At 38.5% G+C, this 8,573-nt stretch overlaps 1 pseudogene; it reads left to right on the top strand.

Moving 5' to 3' along the window:
• The first annotated feature begins 671 nt into the window (after positions 1 to 671).
• LOC125169859 (DNA polymerase beta-like) lies at positions 672 to 2,010 on the top strand (annotated as a pseudogene).
• The last annotated feature ends 6,563 nt before the right edge of the window (positions 2,011 to 8,573 follow it).

The raw sequence follows: 8,573 nt of genomic DNA, 5'->3' as shown, positions 1-8,573 counted from the left end.
TGCTTACATGCACTCACTCTCTCTCTCACACAAATAAAACAAACAAACAAAAACCCTGGTCTGTGATTCTGATGCAAAGTTAGATTTGAGAACCTCTATTCAAGAAAACAGTATTGAGAGAAGTTTTCAAGTGGAAAAAAAAAAGTTCTAGTTCTCTAATTTACTGGGTGAGGTGAAAAAATTATTATTTTTGTTTCTAGGCCTTAATTGTCTCTTCTGCAAAAGGAGAAAGTTGGGGGCACTTGGGTGGCTCAGTTGGTTGAGTGGCTGACTTTGACTCAGGTCATGATCTTGCAATTCATGAGTTCACACCCCACATGGGCTTGCTGCTGTCAGTGCAAAGCCCACTTCAGATCCTCTGTCCCCCTCTCTCTCTGCACCTCGCCCACTTGTGCTCTCTCTCTCAAAAATAAATAAAACATTTTTTTAAAGAGAAAATTGGACCTTATAAAAAGCAGAAATTGGTATTCAGTGGTGTTATCATTAATACTTGTCTATTTTGATCAATAACAAGGATATGCACAGTGTTTAGAGGCAGCCATTGTTCAGTAGGTTACCCTGGCTTTTCCAGAGCTGGATTGGTCCTGCCCCAACTCCGCACGTCCTTCAAGCCTGGTGGAGGGGACCAGTCCCTGGCTCTGAGCACTCAGTGGTCCTTGGGGCAAGCCACCATGAGCAAATGAAAGGCACCACAGGAGATGCTTAGTGGGGGAGTCACCAACATGCTCACAGAATTTGCAGACTTTGAGAAGAAGGTGAACCAGGCCATCCATAAGTACAATGCTTACCGAAAAGTAGCATCTGTGATAGCAAATATCCGAACAAAGTAAAGAGTGGAGCAGAAGCTAAGAAATTGCCTGAAGTAGTAACAAAAATTGCTGACAAGATTGATACGTTTTAGTGACTGAAAAATTGTAAAAGCTGGAGAAGATGCTTTGGATGATACGAGTTCATCTATCAATTTACTGACTCGGGCTGGTGGCATTGGTCCATCTGCTGCAAGGAAGTTTATAAATGAAAGAATTTAAACATTAGAAGGTCTCAGAAAAAAATGAAAATTAGTTGAACCATGACCGGTGAATTGGCCTGAAATATTTTGAGGAGTTTGAGAAAAGAATTTATCCTGAAGAGATGTTAGAAAAGCAAGACCTTGTACTATTTGAAGTTTAAGAAGTGGATTCTGAGGGGTGCCTGGGTGGCTCATTTGGTTAAGCATCTGAGTCTTGATTTTGGCTCAGGTCATGATCTCATGGCTTGTGAGTGCGCTGACAGTGCAGAACCTGCTTGGGATTCTCTGTCTCTGTCTCTGTTTCTCTCTCTCTCTCTCTCTCTCTCTCTCTCTCTCTCTCTCTCTCTCTCTGTGTGTGTGTGTGTGTGTGTGTGTGTGTGCGTGTGTGTGTCTATCCTTTACCTGCTTGCACTCTCTCAAGAAAAAAAAAGTGGATCCTGAATACGTCATAAGAGTATGTGGCAGTTTCAGAAGAGGTGAAGAGTTCATTGATGATATGGATGTCCTTCTGACCCATCCAACTTTACCTCTGAATCAACCAAACAGCCAAAGCTGTTACATTGTGTTATGGAGCAGTTATAGAAGGTCCATTTTATTACAAGTACTTTGTCAAAAGGTAAAACAAAGTTCATGAGTGTTTTCTAGCTTCCCAGTAAAAATGATGAAAAGGAGTATCGATACAGGAGAATTGATACAAAGTTGATACCCAAAGATCAATATTACTGTGGTGTTCTCTGTTTCACTGGGAGTGATATTTTCAATAAGAATAGGAGAACTCATGCCCTAGAGAAGGGCTCTTCAATCAATGAATACACAGTCTGTCTCTGGGGAGTCACTGGAGCTGCTGGAGAGCCTCTATCAGTAGATAGTGAGGCATCTTTGACTACATCCAGTGGAAATACCAAGCACCCAAGGATCGAAGTGAATGGTCCTATTCTTCATCCCAGGCACAGCTCAGCTCAACAGGAATCTTGATTTCTTTCTTAACCTTTGGTATGTAAGGGTCTCTGGTGTTTTTAAATGATTGTTTCTTCTTCCTGCTATAGCTTGCACTGTACTCAACAAAGCCTCTTGAACTATTAAAAAAAAAAAGACTATGTACAGTGTTTCATCTGCCATTATGCAGGTGCCAGTTAGTAACCACCATTTCCCTTCATAGGTCAGGTTTCCCATGAAACAGACTCTGAGTTGAAGTACACGTGGCTTGTTGGAGAATGAAGAAATTAGGGTGGGCGGACAGAGAGGTAGAACTATGATGGAGTCACCACCGTGCTCTCAGACAATCCCACCACTGACCCTTGAGCTGATGTATGCCTTTCGAGATGCCTTCTCAATGGAGTTGAGTGGACACAGACTGTGGACCTCCATAGGTGGCAGCCATCCCTTGCATGTGGGTTGCTTTCAGAGAAGGAGCAGGGCCTGGCTGAGGCAGCTTCCTTCAGTTGAAGAAAATTTTTAGCTAGGAACCAGACTGAGGGAGGTCAGCAGTCATTGGTCTCCATAGCTGGTGAAAGGAGTTTCTCAGTCCCAAAGATGAGTGGTCTCTTGGAGGCTCATCCCAGCATCTGATACTATTTACCTCTTGTACCAGTTGACTCTACTTGCTTTGTATATTGGCTCAGTCTGAGAACAGCTGCCCCAGGACTGTGGTGGTTCTGCCCTCCTAGGCTGTATAAAGAAGTAGAAGATGAGTTGGGTGAACTATACCCCTCACCTCTTGGAGCTTACACCCTGATGTTTGTGATCTTTTCCCTCACTCTACCATCCAAAATTTCTTCCCCTGTTGTTCCTGCCTCTGCTGGGCTTTGTGACTTGCCTGGGGACATAAGCTCTGACCACCCAGGCATTTTCAGGCCATGGCCACTGAACTGCTCCCTTTACCATCATCATTGGACAAAGAAACGTCAAGAACTGTCCTCTGGGAATCACCTGGAATCCTGAGTGATACACCACAGTACTTGCTACCCATTGTCTTAAGATTGTCTTACTTTTATTTTTTCCTAACATTGGTATGCATATATAGGATATTTATGCTCCCTGCTCTTTACATAATGAACGTGGGCCAAAGACCATAGTTACTATATGTGGAACTTTCACGGGAGAAACATTTGAGGATTCCTCCCATGATATGTTTCTCTTATGTGCATGTGAAGATTGTTGTAAATAGCTAGGTTCTCAATTTCTTGGAAGCAGCTGTGATGGCAGACAGCAAAAACTGGGGCACTGTCACCTGTCACATGAGAGAAGTGGTTTTTTCTCATTTTTATATCATCTTTACCCAGAATTAATGTTGGAACTAGCTGGGAAAGATTCAAGCACTGTCTCACATTGTGAGATACGTAATATTAATTTTTTAAAATCCTCTGTTTTACATGCTAAATTATCTATCTTAAGATAGATAATTATCTATCTTAAGCTAAATTATCTATCTTAAGCTATCCAAAGCGACATAGCTACTCAGGCTCAGATACTGGTAATAAACATGAACATTAATTCCATATTAGATATTATATTTAATTCCATATTATATATATTTTAAAGAAAACTATCAAGGCCCCAATATCACTAGCATGAAGGGAAAAGAAATGTGATCCAAACAACTCAAATATTTTGTTATGTTTTTACCTTCTCTGGATTTGAGAAGTATATTCTATCTTGTAAACCCACAAAGCCTTAGAGGATAACTCCAAGTGATTGGTTTATCACTCTGTCATGTTGGCAAAGTTTATTTCCAAACGTTAACAAGAAAGCACATGATTACATGTTGCAATAAATAGGAAATATGTTCCCTAGTGAAAATGAAACATCTTTGTATATACTACCCTAATCATTTCTCTCAAGGCTCCTTACAGCATTTTATCAATCTTAAGTTTAAAACCAGTGATGAATCTCAGTCCTGTTCCTCACATGTAATTGAATAGTTTCTCTCTTTTTAATATTTATTTATTTTTGACAGAGAGATAGAGCAAATGAGGGGCAGAGAGAGAGAGAGAGGGAGACAGAGGATCCAAAGTGGGCTCTGTGCTGACAGTAGAGAGCCTAGTGTGGGACTTGTACTCACGAACCGTGAGATCATGACCTGAGCCGAAGTCGGATGCCTAACCCACTTAGCCACCCAAGTGCCCCAAATATCTTCTTTTTTCTATGAGGAGCCACTTTTATGTTTACTGAATGCAAATTATAAACAAAGTGCATTCCAAAATATCCTTCTGTTAATCAGACATTTCATGCTCAGAACATATTTGCCTAAGGGTCAAAGTTGTATTTAATGCTTTTATAAATCAAATTTTCAAGACCTGTTTTCTCACATGGCTAATGATGTAAACATAACCGCAACATCATATATAAATAATACTATTAAAAAGCATTTTGTGAACCAAGTTTTAAATTATGTGAACTAAATTTTGTGGTCTAATTCCAGTGCTGAGCTATTATAATATTTTGAATTTCAAACAAACCTTGTCACGAAAAACAAACAAGTAATACCCATCCTTTTTTCATGCCTTCCTTCCCTCACTTCTTTCATTTTCCCACTCTCTTCCTTGAAATCCTTCTCTTTCTTCCTTCTTTAAATAATTATTGAGATTGAGTTATGCGTTTGGTCCTGTGCCAGGCTCTAGAGGTACACAAATGAATGGAGCTACCCTTCCCTTAAAGAGCTCGCAGTGGTAAGCTAGGCAAAAACATATGTAAGTAGCAAGTGTGCGATTGAACCCCTGCAATACAGTGTGCTAAGCATAATGGTAAGAAGATGCATTTATATATATTTTTCTCTTTTTGTTAAATATGACTAATAGAACATTTAAAATTACATATATAGTCCACATTTTGTTTCTACTGAACAGAACTGAACTAGAATACGGACTTTTTAAAAATGTTTATGTATCTATTGCTCTTAAAAAATAAATCCAAGTTAGTTAACATGTAGTGTAATAATAATTTCAGGAATAGAATTTAGTGATTCATCACTTAGATATAACACCCACTGCTCATCCCAATAAGTACCCTCCCTATTGCCCATCACCCATTTAGCCCATCCCCCCACACAACACCCCTCCAGCAACCCTCTGTATTAAGTTAGTTCTCTGTATTTAAGAGACTCTTATGTTTGTTTCCCTCTCTGTTTTTATATTACTTTTGCTTCACTTCCCTTATGTTCATCTGTTTTGTATCTTCTACGTGAGAGAAATCATATATTTGTCTTTACCTGACTGACGTATTTCAGTTAGCATAATACACTCTACTTCCATCCATTGTTGTTGCAAATGGAAAGATCTCATTCTTTTTGAATGCTGAGTAATATTCCATGGTATATATACACTACATCTTTTTTATCCATTCATCAGTCAATGGACATTTGAGGTATATCCATACTTTGTCTATTGTCAATGGACATTGTAAACATTGGGGTACATATGCCCCTTCAAATCAGCACTCCTATATCCTTTGGATAGATATCTATTAGTGCAATTGCTGGGTCATAGTGCAGTTCTATACTTAATTTTTTGAAGAACGTCCATATTTTTTTCAGAGTGGCTGCACCAGTTTGCATTCCTATCAGCAGTGCAAAAGGGCTCCTCTTTCTCCACATCCTTGCCAACATCTGTTGTTGTCTGACTTGTTAATGTGAGCCATTCTGACAGGTGTGAGGTGGTATCTCATTGTGGTTTTGATTTGGATTTCCCTGATGGTGAGTGATGTTGAGCATTTTTTCATGTGTCGGTTGGCCATCTAGATGTCTTTGGAGAAGTGTCTATTCATGTCTTTTTCCCATTCTTCACTGGATTATTTGTTTTTTGGGTGTTGAGTTTGAAAAGTTCTTTATAGGGGCGCCTGGGTGGCGCAGTCGGTTAAGCATCCGACTTCAGCCAGGTCATGATCTCGCGGTCCCTGAGTTCGAGCCCCGCATCAGGCTCTGGGCTGATGGCTCAGAGCCTGGAGCCTGTTTCGGATTCTGTGTCTCCCTCTCTCTCTGCCCCTCCCCCGTTCATGCTCTGTCTCTCTCTGTCCCCAAAATAAATAAATGTTGAAAAAAAAATTAAAAAAAAAAAAAGAAAAGTTCTTTATAGATTTTGGATACTAACCCTTTATCCGATATGTCATTTGCAAATTTCTTTTCCCATTCCACCAGTTGCCTTTTAGTTTTGCTGATTGTTTCTTTCACTGTGCAGAAGCTTTTAATATTGATGAGGTCCTAATAGTTAAATTTTGCTTTTGTTTACCTTGCCTCCAGAGACATGTCAAGTAAGAAGTTGCTGTGGCTGAGGTCGGAGAGGTTGTTGCCTGTTTTCTCCTCTAGGATTTTGATGGCTTTCTGCCTTACATTTAGGTCTTTCATCCATTTTGAGTTTATTTTGTGTATGATGTAAGAAGGTGGTCACCATTCATTCTTCTGAATGTTGTCCAGTTTTCCTACCACCATTTGCTGAAGAGATGGTGTTTTTTCCATTGGATATCCTTTACTGCATTGTCAAAGATTAGTTGGCCATACATTTTTGTGGGTCCATCTCTGGGTTGTCTGTTGTGTTCCATTGTTCTATGTGTCTGTTCTTGCGCTACTACCATACTGTCTTGATGATTACAGATTCGTAATACAGCTTGAATGTCCAGAATTATGATGCTTACAGCTTTGGTTTTCTTTTTCAGAATTGCTTTGACTATCCAGGGTCTTTTCTGGTTCCATACAAATGTTAGGATTGTTTGTTCTAGCTTTGAGAAGAATGCTGGTGCAATTTTGATTGGGGATGCATTGAATATGTAGATTGCTTTGGGTAGTATCAACATTTTAACAACATTTGTTCTTCCAATCCATGAACATGGAATGTTTTTCCATTTGTATGTGTGTGTGTGCTGTCTTCAATTACTTTCATAAACTTTGTATAGTTTTCAGTGTATAGATTTTTCACCTCTTCGTTAGGTTTATTCCAGGTATTTTATGTTTTTCGGTGCAGTTATAAATGGGATCAATTCCTTGATTTCTCTTTCTGCTGCTTAATTATTGATGTATAGAAATGCAACTGATTTCTGTATATTGATTTTATATTCTGCAACTTTCCTGAATTCACAGATCAGTTGCAGCAGCTTTTTGGTGGAGTCTTTTGGGTTTTCCACATAAAGTATCATGTCATCTGTGAAGAGTGTACGTTTGACGTCCTCCTTGCCACTTTGCATGGCTTTTGTTTCTTTGTGTTGTCTTATTTCTGAGACTAGGACTTCCAACACTATGTTGAATAACAGTGGTGAGAGTGGACATCCTTGTCATGTTCCTGACCTTAGGGGGAAAACTCTGTTTTTCCCCATTGAGGATGCTATTAGCAGTGGGTCTTTCATATATGGCCTTTATGATCTTGAGGTATGATCTTTTTATCCCAACTTTCTTTAGGGTTTTTATAAAGAAAGGATGCTGTATTTTGCCAAATGCTTTTTCAGCACCTATTGAGAGGGTCATGTGGCTCTTATCCTTTCTTTTATTATGTGATGTATCACATTCATTGATTTGTGGATTTTGAACCAGCCCTATATCCCAGGAATAAGTCCCACTTGATTGTGGTGAATAATTATTTAAATGTTGTATTTGGTTTGCTAGTATCTTGTTGAGAATTTTTGCATACATGTTCTTTAGGGAAATTGGTCTGTAACTCTCCTTTTTGTGGGGATTTGTCTGGTTTTGGAATCAATGTAATGTTGGCCTTGTAGAATGAGTCTGGAAGTTTTCTTTCCATTTCTTTCTCTTCTTTCTTTTCTTTCTTTCTTTCTTTCTTTCTATTTTCTTTTCTTTTTTTTTTCTTTTTTTTTGGAACATCTTCAAAAGAATAGATGTTAAGTCTTCTTTAAATATTTGTAGAATTCCCCTGGAAAGCAATCTGGCCCTGGTCTCTTGTTTTTTGGGAGATTTTTGATTATTCAATTTCTTTACTGGCAATGGGTCTTCTCAAATTTTCTATTTCTTCTTGTTTCATTTTGGTTGTTTATATATCTCTGGGAATGTGTCACTTTCTTTCACACTGCCCAATTTGTTGGCATATAGTTGCTCATAATATTCTCTTATAATTGTTTGTATTCCTGCAGCGTTGGAATTCGTAACCTCCTTTTTCATTCGTGATTTTTTTTATTTGGGTCCTTTCCTTTTTCTTTTTGATGAATCTGATTAGGGGTTTATCAGGTTTGTTAATTCTTTAAAAATCCAGCTCCTATTTTTTTTTTTTGTTTGTTTATTTTGTTTTCTGTTTCTTTTTAGATATCATTGATTTTTGCTCCAATCTTTATTATTTCCCTCTTCTGTTTTTGGACTTTGTTTGCTGTTCTTTTTCCAGCTCTTTTAGGTGTACTCTTAGATTGTGTATTTGAGACCTTTCTTCCTTTAGGAAGGCTTGGATTGCTATAATTTCCCTCTTATGACAGCCCTTGCTTCATCCCAGAGGTTTGGGGATGTTGTGTTTTCATTTTCACTGTTTTCCATGTACTTTTAAATTTTCTCTTTAATTTCTTGGTTGACTCATTCATTCTTTAATAGGATGTTCTTTAATATCCAAGCATTCATGATCTTTCCAAACTTTTTCTTGTG

The sequence above is a fragment of the Prionailurus viverrinus genome, chromosome B4 (assembly GCF_022837055.1).
Source record: "Prionailurus viverrinus isolate Anna chromosome B4, UM_Priviv_1.0, whole genome shotgun sequence".
NCBI lineage: Eukaryota > Metazoa > Chordata > Mammalia > Carnivora > Felidae > Prionailurus > Prionailurus viverrinus.
The sequence above is the reverse complement of the archived record's forward strand: the minus strand, read 5'-3'. Positions and strand labels throughout refer to the sequence as shown.